This window comes from Ambystoma mexicanum, chromosome 8 (genome assembly GCF_040938575.1).
Source record: "Ambystoma mexicanum isolate Mex_15411 chromosome 8, UKY_AmexF1_1, whole genome shotgun sequence".
Lineage (NCBI taxonomy): Eukaryota > Metazoa > Chordata > Amphibia > Caudata > Ambystomatidae > Ambystoma > Ambystoma mexicanum.
Window position 1 is genome coordinate 1,734,412,246 of NC_090929.1, and position 16,014 is coordinate 1,734,428,259.

The following is a 16,014-nucleotide window of genomic DNA, read 5'->3' on the forward strand; positions in this document are numbered from 1 at the left end:
ATTTAACTACCATCTTCGGGGGTGGCTTTTAGCTCCTCCGTATGGGGACGAGTGCATGGTGCTATTGAACACTGTGGTGTCTTATGGGCTTTGGGGTCCTCTGTTTTTGGTGTAGTCACTTTCACCCTCAGGGGCACTCGTATTATTTACATGGTTTTGGTATAGTATACAGCGCCTTATGCTCTGTTGAAGGATATAGCGGTGCTGGCACAATTTGAGTTACATACTTTATTATTGATTTTGTTTCATCTGGATTCTGTTGGAAGACGTTAATTCCATGTGCCAAGCGCTAAGGTTGGTATCGGGTGATGTTGGATTAAGGTGTTGTGAATGTTTGTTTCTGAGTAGTCCCCTAATGGGGTTATGTCTGTACTCTCATAGGTGCGCCTCCCTGAGTGGTTTTGACCTGTGGAACATTTAGGCTTTCTATGCCCTGAAGATGGATTGTTCTCCAATCCGAAACGCGTTGGCTGTATAAGAACATAGAGCAAACTCTATTTGGATGTATCTTTGAAAGGAAGTCACTTGAGGCTGGATGTATTACTGAAGGGAAGTTATTTGAGGCCAAAGCTGTTTATTTGTGTCTCCAGAAATTGTAATTGTATCATGTGGAGTTGAAGCAAGAAGTTACAGAGTCATCACATGGACTTTTAAACTAAGAATCATTTGAAGCACAGAACTGCTTGAAATTATCTTGTTGTTTATGAATACGAACCCTTTGAGTTAATAGGGTTCATCGATAAGTGTACTTACCTTTTGTGAATTAACTGAAATTTCTTTGAAAGTGTTATTGTTTTATGCTCACTAAATTACATTTGTTTTTTAATTAAAATCCTTGTTTGAACTGTGTGCTTTTGAACATCATTGTATAAATCCTGAAACTATTTTTTATATGTATGTAAAGTGGGGACTTTGACGTGGTGCTAAGCTCCCGATTAATACATTGCCATACTTACCTTGGGTTCGGAGGGACCCTTTTGGAGTGCATCCCAGGGATTCCTATATGGTGACGTATGGTTTTGTTTTGATCTCCACATGCTTCCCATGAGAGCGCAATCGATCATAACACCACTTGAGCCTTGGACTGTTAACATGTTATGGACTTAACGTTGCATCCTAGGAGCTCTTTGAGCCACGTCCCAGGCTGAGATGTGTTCAGGGGCAATTGGAAACCACCATGTCAATAGACCAGTTTCTAGAACTAATATGCTGAACTATAACATGGCTGTACAATTGCTGCTTCCCCCTGGCACCTATAAGCTTTGTTTCCTGACCTCAAATGTATCTGTATCTGTTTATTTCTTTCCACAATAGCCTGGAAATGTGTAGTTTGCAATGTGATGTCAGTTTGTTCCACTGCTTGACAAATTAATAAAAGAGCGAATGTATTTGCTAGTCTACGTGAGCACCCAGGCCTGTTAGCAATGCCTAAATCTAATGTTATTCCCCACATACTTACCTGTAGTTTAAGCCTTATTATTTATACACTATTTAGTTAGAACACCATCAGGAAGAGGCACTGTCCAGCCTGATGCATAACCCTATGCGGCCACCACTACAGCCCCCTCCCATTTTAGCGGGCTACTCCCGCAGCTGATAAGTTTGTGCCTTTTCTCCACACAGAACTTGCATCCCCACTACACTACCCCCACTTTTTCTACCCCTCTACCTCCCCTCTCTACCTCTACTCTCTCTACCCTTGCCCGCCCTCCACTCTCTACTTCACCCAATCACCACTCACCCTACCCCCACTCTCTCCAGCCTCACCCACCTTTCCCCACAGAACTCTCTCTACATCCCACCCCCACTCTCTACCCACTCTTTCCTTTCATACTCTCGCTTTGTCTTACCCTCATTCTCAATCTTTCTCATATTTCCTCTTACTCATCATCGATAGCACCCTCTCGCAATCATTTCCTCCTTTGCTGTATTCTACTTGCTTTTCATTTCCTTTCACACCGTGCCCTTTTTTGCATCCTCCTCTGAAACTTTGCACTCTGCTCCTTGCACCCTGGTGACTATAAATGCAAAATACAAAGAACATCAGTAAACACCAAAACCTTTGGCTTTGCCAATACCTGTTTGTTTTGAGGCTGAAGCAAAGTAACAACAGTTGCTACCTTGAATCTGCACTGAAAGATGTGATTGAGTGAACGGAAAATGTTTGAAGACTGGTGCAGGATGGGACGAACAGACGGTAAGAGATCAGAGGAGTAAGAGTGAGAGATCGAGCCAATCAAACAGGGGCACACAAATACAAAAGCACAAAGGGGGGGTGGTTACACAGTAGGCGACCCAAACAGACAAGCACACATATTGAAACCAATAGAGAGGGACACCAGAGAGAGTTGACACAAGCACCTGGTCAAACTACAATCCACAATAGGTATATGCTTGACTTTAAAGTGAAGTTAAATTTTTTTGCTGACTTTCATTGCCCATTAAGAAGTGCCATTTGTTGCTATTAGAATGTGTAGCATTAATGTTTGTGCTTCTATTTCTGTGTATTGGGACAGAATGGATTCACATCAGAAGATGGCCATTGAAGACTGCCTGTAACTGGGTCATCAGTGGAAAAAGAGGGAGAACAGTGTTTGAAAATATGTCTTCAGTGGAAAAAGAGAGGGAACGGTGCCTGAAACTGGGTAGTCAGTGAAAATAGAGGGGGAACGGAACAACTCAAGTGCTTTAATCTGATCGCAATCATGGTCTGGCAACAGCATCACAAATAAGCACTCCTTTAGTGAAAAAAAAGAAGCTGGTCGACACCCCTATTCAAATAAATGCTTTATTTTCTCTGTCAATATTGAGTGGGAGGCATGGTATCACAAATATGACCCTGACACAAAAGATCCAATTTGTAAAACCTTTATTGAAGTTTCAATGGGGTTGGAGAAACTCCTACTTTGCCCTATAGATAAGATGGGAGCAGTCTCGGAAATCAAATAATAAATAAAATACTCCTAGTTGAGTCCATCAAATCAAAATGGCCTACACTAACAAAAACCTAATGCATGGCCTATCTCGGGTACAAAAAGTGTGTAAAGGAAGATATGTATGCAAAAGAAAGTCAGTGTTCAAATATAAACAATAAAGGTGGCTGAGTCAGCTCTCCTCCCCACGTTGGACAGCACTGAGTAAGGCTGTCCCTTAGGCAAGATGATACACTCTGGCTCAGGCTCTTAACACAATAGGCAGTTCAAAACGTGGATTGACGCCCATCTGGCCATCCACGGTAAAGTCTTACCTTCCAATTTCCAAAACACAGTTCACCAAAAAGTGTCTGTCGGGCTTAGACCTCTTAAAGCAAAGGTTCACAACGGTCTCCCTCAGTCGGGCTCAGACCTTTCATAGCAAAAGTTCACATCGGTCTCCCTCAGTCGGGCTCAGACCGTTCTCAGCAAACCAAAACACTTGCAGAGATTCCCTTCCCCAAACTTAAATAACTACTTAGAGGGGTTCCCGTCCCATAACTTATTACACCTTCGGTCTCCCTCAATCGGGCTCAGACCAGTTCCTAATGTTGAAGACTTTTGAATGTGCGTGGCTTTTTCTTCTACAGACCTCCGCAGGACAACTTCGACTTCCGAGCTTTCAAATCACACTCCTATGTAACTGCCCCAGTGCTTCCATATGTGGGTAGTTCACTGTATTATGCTACCATTTTGAGCTGCTTTGTTGCTTTTAATACTATTAAATGAAGAAATCTTGGCACTTCTAGTGTTTTTCCATTATACCTCAACCAGGTGCTCTGCTTGTTTCTCAGGTTCATTGTATCTTCTCGTGTAGATAACCAGGCTCCAGGCGGCCACGACTCTTGACACTGGACCAGGCATGCCTTCTTGAACATTCCTTTGCCATCAGCTATTCCTTTCAGCTGCACCACACTTTCAGCCCTTTTTATTTACAGGGTTCAAGTTTGCTAAAGTGCAGCATGGAACATCCAGATTCTATACATTCATATTGGTGCATTGTCTGCAGTCTATTCCCTCAGATGCATGAATACTGGCCTTTACATAGTCTCTGATTTCTTCAACTATCAGCTCTTTGGGCCTTAATCCAGACTCAACATCGATCATGATCTTCATTCCTGTTGCTTTCTTTGCTGTCTTCTTACACTGTGTAATTATTATTCTGATCACACAGAATCCAAACATGGTCATCACTAACAAGGCTCCAAGAAACTTGAAGATATTCGCCACCCATTGTGGATCCCATGAGAAGATTTGCGCAAACCAGCTGTCACCTGCAATGTCTTCCACTTCATCTTCCATCTTGACTTGCAAGTTTGTCAACATCGTTATGGCATCTGTCAAGGTCCCATTGTCATCATCATAAGAAGGTATGAATGTGCAACATGATTCTCCGATTTTGGCACAAACACCTCCATCCATAGCTGTCACGCCATATCTGTTCTGAAGAGTCATCAGTCATATGGCTCTCAATTCTCTTTCTTAATGGCATTAAATCCATTTATGGTAGTATTGATCGTCTGCAGGAGTTCCGATCTGGTAATCTGCAACCATTTGCAATCGCGATCATCTGGATCAATGGCATAAAGATTATCATGAACACTGCTGAAGCCTGACTGAAAAACATGTGTTCATAAGGAATAGAGTTGAAGGCTTCTATTGATTTGGCTGGGAAGTAGTTTTCCCTCTTTGTTCGATTGAAGGATCCACTTGATCTCCTCTTTCTCAGGTGAGCATCTTCTTTTGGGAACACACCAATGGTCAGGTCACTTCTTGGAATGACTAATGCTAGAACATGAAGAAGTGCTATAGAACACAGTCCGCCCCAGTCTCTGGGCAGCTTCATATATGCTTTGGATCCACAGGCCCAGTAGTGATCTATTATCACTACTTTCCCATATTCAGGATAGAGACGCAAACTAACTAACCCTACTAACAATTTCCCTTTCTGCATACACCTCTCAAACTCCAAACCAAACACAACCAAAACCTACAGCACAACAAACCGCACAAACTTCACTACATTGCAACAACAAAACAAAAACACACATAGCCTTGCACAACAGTACACGACGACTACCGGCCGCAAACACCCCAGGCCCAGCCAACTGACCCACCAGGCTGAGGCCGCCAACAGCACATCACTGCTCTCTTGCACTTTTCCTGCTTCCTCCCACTAACTCAACCTCCCCTCCTCTTTCAGAGCCGCCAGAGCACCAAGGGACCACTACGGTGGTGATAGGGCGCGGTACAAATGTCCTTTAACATTAACATTAACATCCTTCACTCCTGGTACATTGAAGATTAGGCTGCACTGCTGATTCTCTCCAACTTTTCATGTGCCATTATTTCTGAAGCATAACTCTGCACTAGCCAGAGGCACTATCTGCAACGGTCCTCCTTTATCTTCGACCCATGTCAGCAATATTGCAAGCCTCGGTCAGAAAGGTTTACCTCCTTTTTCCACACGATCTATAACTGGTTTGTGATGACCACAACCACTGACTGGTTTGTTACTGCTACAGCTCTTCATACGACTATGCCTTCTTCCCAGCCAGCCATCTGGAGAATGTCCTGTTCCCAGATCTTCCTCTGTCCTCTTTCCTTTCCTCGTATTTCTTGATCAATCTTTCATTAACAATTAATATTCTTATTTATCTCACAACTGCTTTCTGCTCCCTTCATGCCACGCTGTTCATATCTTATCACATGATCTCTGGTGTGTGCTCTTGTATTTAAGTCTTGAACATGATCATCTTCTTCTGGAACCGACCATTCCGTCACCCATACCAAGGATGCCGTTAGACCCTGTAACTGACCTCTTGTATGACAAAGTGAAAGGTGAGTCAGGCAATGAGCTGTCTGGACGTCTATTTCTATAGCTATAAATATCTTACACTTCCCCATAGCCTAAGGTAGGAGAGCACATACATAGCAATCCTCCTCAGAGGTTCTCTTTGCTACCTCCTTCATGTGTTGATACCACATGTTGTTCCCCAAATGTGCTTTACTATCTAGATAATTATTCACTTCATAATCATCTTCTCTTGCACTTCTCGTGGGTCTCTTTCTTGCCAAATGAGCTTGTATAAGAAAATCATTAAATACGTCAGTATACATCCTTCCGACAGGGGGAATCATAGGAAGACTTGTCAGAGAAATTGGTGATTTTACATGTGTCACTGCTGTAGGGACAATCACATATGGCCTTGGTCTTCTTGCAACATCTAACTCTGCATAAGTAACTGATGTGGGAAGGATCAAAGGGAGTCCTTCCCACCTGGAACCAACGAGTTAAGCAGTGTGGATCAATAATACACGCTGAGCACGCGTGTATTATGCACCCATACATGAGACCCCACCATTGGAACCTCTTTACATGCCGTTGAGTTTTCTCACTTTCTGGAATTGCATTATTCTCAAAGGACCACATTATGCCTGTATATTGCTTTTTAAGGGAGGAAAAAAACTTTAAAATCAGGTAGCCTTGTTAGATACTTAGGTAGCTGCCGAATTTGCTCAATTATCACTGCCAGTAATCTTCTAATTGCAGGGCCATTCTTAGGATCCTGCACAGAAGTGCGTATGTCAGTGCTACGTCCAACAAGAGCAGGATAAGCTCAGAGTATAAAAACAAAGACAGCGAGAAGTAGTCTATGATCATCGACATTAGACAAAACCATGGGTCTGACCAAAGAGAAACTCAGTAAGAAACGAGTCAGGCAACTGCTCCCTTTTCCAATCTTCAAATATAAAATCAAGATCTGGCATCTTTAGCACATCAGCACTTTTCTAAAGTCCGATTTAAAAGATTTCTGTGGCTCAAGAACAGTTACTTTCGCACTCCTGCTAAAATATCTATAAAGAATGTCTGGAATAAGCCACAGTCCAAATGCACACTTGCATTTATTTAATTAACAACCTTAGCGTCCTTCTTCCTCATCCTCAATCGAGTCTGCAAATGCTGAACTGCTTCTTCTTGTCTTGCTTCCGAAATGGGTGGGGGTGTTCCAGCCTTTTCAGCATACGGCTTCACGTCAACCAAGTTGATCCAGGCTTGCCTTTCTTGAACTTTTACTGCTGAGGGAGTGACATTTTCCACTATGGATTGCCCACTAAAATGGGGCTCATGCCACTTCCTAGTGAAGTTGCGAATTAAAACGGGATCTTCAACAAATAGTTTAGGTACACATAGTTCTTTAGATCCAGTTGCTGAATGATCTTCATCTGTGTCCTGAGACCGTTACCCCTTACGCTTGAGTTGATCTGAAATGACAGATAAACTAGAGGCCATACATGTTGAATATACATGTAGCTCATCTCCTAACAATTCTGCAGTTGTCTGGGCATCACTTCTATTCCTCAATGGAGGTGTCAGGGGCATTCACATTCGCCTTCCTGTAACTAGCTCATGGGTGTGAGGTGGTGGTCCGACCTGGGCGGATTACTTAATGCATATAATGCGAGGGGCAGGCAATACAGCCATCCATTCTTCAATGTCAATTTGAGTTTAGCGATTCTTTCCTTGAGAAGACCATTGAGTCTCTCACACAATCCGTTTGCTTGCGGGTCATAAACAGAAGAAAACATATGTTTAATACTAAGTAATAGGCTAACCTGCTTGAATATTTCGTCAACAAAATGAGGCCCATTGTTGGATCCCAGCACCTCACATACTCCCCATCTAGGAAAGACTTCTCAGATTAAAAACTTCACAGTGCAAGTGTACATGGACCAGATTCAATCCATCTCAAAAAGGGGCACACCACCACTATCATATACCTATATCCCCTACATACTTGTAGCATACCAACAGAGTCAATATTTAAATTCTGAAAAGGACCATTCGGTTGAGGAATCAGTCCTCTGATTGTTCACAGTGTGTGCCCACCACTAAACCTTTGACATACGATGCAATTTACTACATACAAATCAAAATGTTCTAACAGGTTTGCTACAAACCAATCCTCCACTATAGCTGCTGCCAGGCTTTCCTTAGTTACATGTGCAGGGTAGTGTAGCTGCTCTAACGCTACCCTGAATAAGGCTACAGGCATCACCGGCTTTCCAATGCTGTTCTGTCACCACAATGCTTCAGAGAGGGATCAAAAACACCCCCTCTGTGTCCTCAGCTCCTTCTGTTCCTGTGGAGCACTGCCTTGAACTTCCATCAGCTGTGTTCTAGACAAATGATTAAATCCTTAATTTGCAATCATAATCGTGACCATTTTTTCTTTTACATCTGGAGTATCGAAACTTGAAATATCAGGTTTGCATATCAGAATATGCAACCCTTTTGGTCTCTTTTTCTGTGACTTCATTCCAGCATGAAATAAAATCAGTAGTATGTGCTGTGCACTCAACTATTGCATTGGCTACTGGGAGTTGTAGTGCCTTAATAAGCCTGTCAAATAAATCAGCGTGTTGCACTGGTGGTGCCGTCCTCTTGGAGGCAACCCGTCCTTTTCCAACATGCTAGCCCTGCATGCACTATTGACATGACATAGGCAGAGTCACTATAGACCATCACTTCCTGCCCTTCGTGTTTCTCTAGCGCGACAATGAGCACCACTAATTCTGCAGCCTGTGCCTAAAGTGAGACAGTAGTCTCATACTTGCTACTACTTCAAATTTCCCATTAGCTCTGTGACTTGCCACAGTTGAACGTGAATGCCTCTCTCCATCAGTTTCATACATTTTTGAAGACCTGTCAATAAATAGAACCTTCCCCCTGACAGAGCGTTCTCCTTCACCCTTGGAATCTCATCATAATATTCCTCATAATTGGAGAAAACATGCACTTGCTCATCCGCTGCCAAATGTTCGGCCACAAATGTGGCAGGGTTCACTATTTTACACCTGACTATTTTGATTGCTGGATTCGATATGACTACCTCAAGCAGAAGCCCTCTGAGATATCAATGTACCCTTATATTTTTCCAAGACAGCAAACAGAGCATGCTCAACAAATAAAGTCATGGAACACCCCATCAAATTGCTTGCAGACTTCTCAATAGTGAATGCGGCTGCTGCCAGCGATTGTTCACAAGGAAAGTGTCTTCTCACAACCGGATCTAGAATGCCACTATAATATGCCAGAGGTTTGTATCCAAGTGTGGTCTTCTGTGTAAGCACCGCTGTCATAACTGTTCCATTCGTGTGCGAAAACAGGAAGAACTGAAACTGAAGCTGTACAAATAGCTTTTTTCAATTCCTCAAACCCTCCCCCCATTTCCTCAGTCCATTCAATGTTTTCCTTGTTCACTTGTGCTTTCTTCAGAGCCTGAAAAAGGTGTCTTGTATTACATGGCCACAGTAGTGGCCATGTAGTTATGGTTAAGTTGCTGTTTCCATAGGAAGAACACTTTTTGGGCGGCTTATAACTCGGCTCCCCCTGAACGAATCTTTACCAAAGTATATAAAAAAAAATATATGGGCCACTCTGAATTTTCCCCCAAATTTTGGTAAGGAATCGTCAAGGGGGGGGGCAAAGTTATAGGGGGGGCAAAGTTATAGTGGGTCCTAAAACGTCTTTTTTTCCCATAGACTGAATGGGAGAAAAACTTTGCGCACGGCTACAGTCCAAACCACTGGACGGATTGTCATCATTTTTGTGGCATGGGCAGGGGCTTTTTCCCAAAGGTGTGCTTTTGTAAATTTTGTCACAAATCCTACTGCACTTTCCTTTAAAACGATCAAAAAGTAGCACTCTAAAAATTAGTGATATCTATGTCCGCTCCACGGTCCCACTTCCCTGTTCGCTCAGTGGAGCATATTTCTATTGGCTAATCCATGGCATGCCGTACGGCAACAGTGAAACTTGGTAGTCACTGTACGACAACTCCTTAGTGGGTCTATGTAAGAAACAACCACCAAAAGTACTGCGGTTACACTGGCGCCCTATATTTTGGAATCTGACGTATCCACCTGCACGGTTTTGCAAATGCAGCAACTCTGCACGTGGTCGGGAGTAACGGTTCTCATGATTGACTGCTGCTATGTTGTTGCAAAATGAGAATGTATTTACGTTCGAAGTGAAGGTCAGTTCATTTTATTTCATTTTTTCAGTAGACGCTCAGTATGGTGGCACATGTAGCAGACATCATAAGGGTCAATTGTTTTTCGACCTTGACGTACAGGGAACAGAGACAGAAAGAATGTAGGGAGTCACAGTTTGTGAAACATTCGCTTTGATAAGTTATGCGTGAAAAAGGTTTGAAAAGCACATGAAATAACAGTTCCCAAGAATGTCTTCTTGCAAAGAAGTACTGTGTGACTGCGGAGGCCGAAATGGAGCCAGTGCATATCATGTAAGCAAATCTTTCAGGCCTTTTCACAAATCTGCCATTACTTACTTAGTCTGTAGAAAATAAAAATAATTATTCCTAGTAATGCATTTTAAACTTTGTGTGCCGTTGAAATTTCAGATTGCACATTAACGCCGTCTGTACGAAGTCACTACAATTTCCACTATTACCTACGAAATTTATGTGGCATTGATATTTTTTTACCTAGTACCTTGTCACCATTTGTAGTGAGTTACTACTTTTCCCCATATAACATTAATTGTTTATAGAAATGTTATGTGTTACACCTTACCTTTCCACAAAGGCTTCGTATTGATAGATTTTTCATTTTTTCTCCTGTTACTTCCTTCCTCATTGCGACTGTCATGGTTTCCAGCGTCCGAGTGATGGGTTTTTCAATCGTCAAGTACAGCTATTCGTCACCGGTTGTATGTGCGTCATCATTCAATGGGATGACCGCATCAGACCTTTATGCCCGTACGTAGTTGTAGCGGTACGAAGCAAAATACCGTCCTTTCTGGTGTCATAGTTCGCAGCCATTCATGTTGCCTTGTAAATCACTGTGACACCAATACGCCTACTGTGTGAACTACGCTTCATTTCACTGCAATCAAACAACAACGTTACCATTGCCACTAACATTATAATGGACTACTTCACAGCGATTGCCGCCGTCTTGTCATTAATTGTGAGAGGAAACCGACTACTGTGTCGCAAGTGCATACTGTGTGTGTGCTAAAAACTGTGCGGCCAACACATGGTTATTGTGTGGGGAAAAAAATCAACGTGCCCATCAGACTTCACCTTTTCAATGTTCTATAGAGACACTCACTTCCAATTTCTTGGCCATTGAGGAGAGAGCGATGATTTAGCGTTGTGCATTGTGAAAAAAAGTACCTTACTAATTTTTACATGTTAGTTTTTTTTTTACTCATTTCATGTTTCCCTTCGCAATGTGCCATTCTAAGTTGCAGGTTGTAGTATGTCCTTTAGTAGGTGTCATATGACGGTACATAAGTCTTTATGGCATCATTTCTTTACGCTGCCAAAGTACATTATCCAGAACGCTATTGAATACCACTTGCTTTGCCAACGTAAGGCTCAATGCCATCTATTATGCTTTTGTGCCGTTAGGGTACTTTCTGTTACCCAGATGCCCCAATTACCAAGAGCAGTTCTGCTTGAAAACTCTATGTTGTCATATGCGCTCTCTTTCGAAAAGTGACAAAATGCGCTCAGGTGCAATACAAGTATTTGCTGTACAAGAACATCTCTGAAAGATTGATTCCCTATACCTTCTCACTACCCATTTCTTCACCCATTTCACCTTGTGACACTTTCACAAAAATGTTTGCACAGTTCGATGGCAATGGTGTTGCTTGCAATATTTCTACCATTCTTGTACTTTGCCTCACAGGGTTTGTTGTGATTTTGTCCACACATTAGTAGACTAATTCTTTGACTTCTGTACGTACATTTTTGCCAAACGTATTCCCTGTATGTTCCACACATTTATTGAAAGGTCATTGCGCACAAACAAACACCTTTGACTTTTACATGTGGTAGTGTTTTCACACTTCACAAGTGTCGTTATGTTCATAAGAAACCAAAGGTACGCCTTTCGCCTCTGAAGGGTACGCTGTAGGTATGCTGAGTGATCACAATGTCGGAGCCGTACATACTGCCATTTACTGGTTGGGACAAAACATTGCATTGCAGTCGCCATGTGCACCAGGCACTGGCTTTCTGTTAAAGGTGTTGCTAAAAAACACACATTTTGAAACAAATACAAATCTTCTTCACCCACTACTGGCACACGTTTTACCTTTTTTATTTTCTGGCACCTATAATAGAAAGCGGAAAAAGACTTTCCATGCAACGACCATCCTTTCCTTTCCATGGTGGCCATCCTGGAAAAGAAATCTTTTCGTTGCAATGGGTTAGTGTCATAAAATCTGTATAGCTACTGGCATTCAGCCCCTATTCTTTTAGGGTGCAATGGAGTTTACTGATTCAAAGACCTCGGTATGCACTCTTGCTTCTATTGTGGTGCAAACTTGCCCTGTTGAGTTGTGAACGGAAATTGTTTCAGTTACAAGTTCAAACATCAATATACACTGTCCTTCCGCACTATCAAGGACTCACCCATACTAATGTCAATTATGTATGGGTTTTGTGCCATGTGGCCATGCTGTGCTACAGCATATGCTACTGTACAATTTGTAAAAAGATGGGCACTGCAGTCAAATGTTACTTTACAGTATGCTTATGTGTTACTATTGGAATCCTTCTAAATGCTCAATAAAAACTTTGGTGAACTTATGTTATGCTTCTCTTACAGTACTGCAAACGTATGCACATAATTCAAAAAACTTTTCTCAACGGGACATTATGGTTACGTTGCCCTACTAAAAACGTCCAAAATTCACTACAAAAAAACTTTGTTGAAGGGACGTTATGGTTAAGTTGCCCTATTAAAAACCTATGCCATTCTGTACATAAACTTTGTAAAAAGGACCTTATGATTACAAGTAAAATCTAAAAACCCCTAAAATTCGGGAGTTATGGTAGGCTAATCACCCATTTTTACCATCAGTACTCTCTACTCCTACCAGTACCACCCCGACCATAACAGATGCCACCACTCATGTCATTGGTGCCATCACTGACGCCATCACTTCCTTAGCCCCTTTCTTTTATGTCAGCTAAGCAACCATAACTCGCACCACCACCGTGCACTGCTAAGACTAACACCCAGGATATTTTGAGTATCATTCTGCATATTCTGAAACCCACCTTGGTTATTTTAAAAGCCACTTTGATTATTATGGAAGCCACCTCTTCCCCTGACACCCATTCCTCTGCCTCGCGGCATAAACCCATTCCCTCCTTGATCCGATTGGAGTTAATTCTTTGCCTGTGTCATACCCGCTGCTTGCTGTGTTTCCAGCCCCTCTGCGCTTGTCAGTACCGCTCCTTCTATGCCGTACTTTTACAATTTCTTCTGAACTAGCTTAGCGTCCTCAGGTATTCTGGCATCCTCCTTCTTCTTTTTTTTCTCTTGCAACAATTGGCCCTAATGCACGATAGTCAACTGTATCTCTGCCTAGCGCTTCGCTTCCATTCCCACTAATTTCTTGAGCTGTCTCTGGACTTGCTCTGGCAATCCTTGACACAGAATGTGGCAAAATACTGCCACTGATTTCCCCGCACAGCTCCCTCATTTCCAAGGTCCACCTTCCTGAATGCTTTGCATATAAGCAAGCAGATCTTCGTCATCTTTCATTTTTTGTGCCATAATTGCACCCATATCTGACGTATCAGGATACTGTACCCTGAGCACTTTCCAAAAAGCTGCCATGCATTTATTAAATGACACTCCACCATGAGCTGTGTTCTGTGTCGTGACACGTGGGTAACCTGCTCTCGTCCAAATGTCCTTAGCCCTTTTCCCAAGAATATCTGCTAGGAGACCCTTAATGCCCCCTATGGCTAGAGTATTTCCTCCTGTCATCTTCTCTAGCTCATAAATCCATTTTCCTCCACCGCCGTTAAACTTGGGAGTTTACATCTTAAATTATCCTTATCCGTCTGGGGCCAGGAAATATCCTGCGGTCTGACCCCTCCTTTCTCTAACAAGGGGAATTGCGAAACCCCAAATCCGCAATCGGCTCCCATCGTCTGCCTATCCATAATGGGAACAATGGTTCCTGATTGCCTTCTACCTGGCAATGACATCAACCTATTCACATGGGATTAAGGGGGCTTCCTTCCTTGCCTCGTGACTGAACAACTATAAATCGATCGTCTTTTCCCCTGCTTCTCAATTAATTTTTTTATCCTATGTCCAATACTTCCTATCTCAAAATTTTAAATCTAGGTGTACCCATCGCACCTTGTGACGGGAAAAACTCCTCTGTCGCCCCATGATATTATTGGACTCGGTTCCATCAGCTCTTTCTCAATGCAATCAATGTCACGTTCTCTCTGCTCCTTATTCGCTCCATTTATTCGTCAAATTTCCTTTGTTTCTTTGATTCCCATCTAACCCTTTACTCCTCCTGTATTTTCTCTTCCCTTCTTTTTTTTGCTCTATGCACCTCTCTATCTCTTTGCCTTTCCATTCTTTTATCTCGTAGTTTCTGTTCTTCTTCCTCTTCTCTCTTCTTTTCTAGCCTGTCTCGTTCTTTGATTGCTCTCTGCCTATTATAATACTTTCTTTGCTCCTTTGCTCTTTCTTCCTTACTTATTTGCTCCTCCTTATGCATCCACTCTCATATTTGTCTACTCTTCCTTTTGTGCCCATCCTCTTTCTTTTTTTATGGTTCTCTCATAGGTGTTCATGTGCTCCTGCAGTGTGCACCGACCCCTCAATGTGCTACACTTATGGTTCTCTCACAGGTGCTCATGTGTTTCCACAGGGTGCACCCACCCCTCAATGTGCTGCTCTTAAGAGGTTATGGCTCCGCCACAGGTGCTCCTGTGTTCCCACAGGGTGCATAGACCCCTCAATGTGCTACACTTAAGGTGTTATGGTTCTCTCACAGGTGCCCATGTGTTTCCACAGGGTGCACCCACCCCTCAATGTGCTACACTTATGGTTCTCTCACAGGTGCTCATGTGTTTCCACAGGGTGCACCCACCCCTCAATGTGCTGCACTTAAGGTGTTATGGCTCTGACACAGGTGCTCCTGTGTTCCCACAGAGTGCATAGACCTCTCAATGTGCTACACTTAAGGTGTTATGGTTCTCTCAGAGTTGCTCACGTATTCCCTCAGGGTGCACCCAACCCTGAATGTGCTGCACTTAAGATGTTATGGCTTCACAACAGGTGCTCATGTGTTCCCACAGTGTGCATCCAACCCTCAATGTGCTGCTCTTAAGGTTTCATGGTTCTCTCGCAGGTGCTCATTTGTTCCCTCAGGGTGCACCCACCCCTGAATGTGCTGCACTTAATGTGTTATAGCTCCGCCACTGGTGCTCATGTGTTCCCACAGGGTGCACCCACCCCTCACTGTGCTGCGCTTAAGGTTTTATGGTCCTCTCCTATGTGCTCATGTGTTCCCACCGGGCGCATCCACCCCTGAATGTGCTGCACTTAAGGTGTTATGGCTCTCTCACAGGTGCTCATGTGTTGCCACAGGGCGCATATGCCCCTCAATTTGCTGCACCTAAGGTGTTATGGTTCTCTCACAGGTGCTCATGTGTTCCCACAAGGTGCACCTACCACTCAATGTGCTGCACTTAAGGTTTTATGGCTCCACCACAGGTGCTCATGTGGTATTTGACAGCTGTACATCACTTTAATGAAGCTGTAGTCACATTATGGCAGCAGTCCCAGTGTAAATCTTGTTCCTGAGACTTTACTGGTGTTTGGCAGCTTTGCCATTGTACAACACTTTCATGAAGCTGCAGCCACATTATGGCAGCAGTCCCAGTATAAATAATGTTCCTGAGGCTTTACTGGTGTTTGGCAGCTTTGCTGTTGTACATCAATTTCATGAAGCTGCAGCCACATTATAGCAGCAGTCCCAGTGTAACTCATTTTCCTGAGGCTTTACTGGTGTTTGACAGCTTGACCATTTTACATCACTTTCCTGAAGCTGCAGCCACATTATAGCAGCAGTCCCAGTGTAACTCATTTTCCTGAGGCTTTACTGGTGTTTGGCAGCTTTGCTGTTGTACATCAATTTCATGAAGCTGCAGCCACATTATAGCAGCAGTCCCAGAGCAAA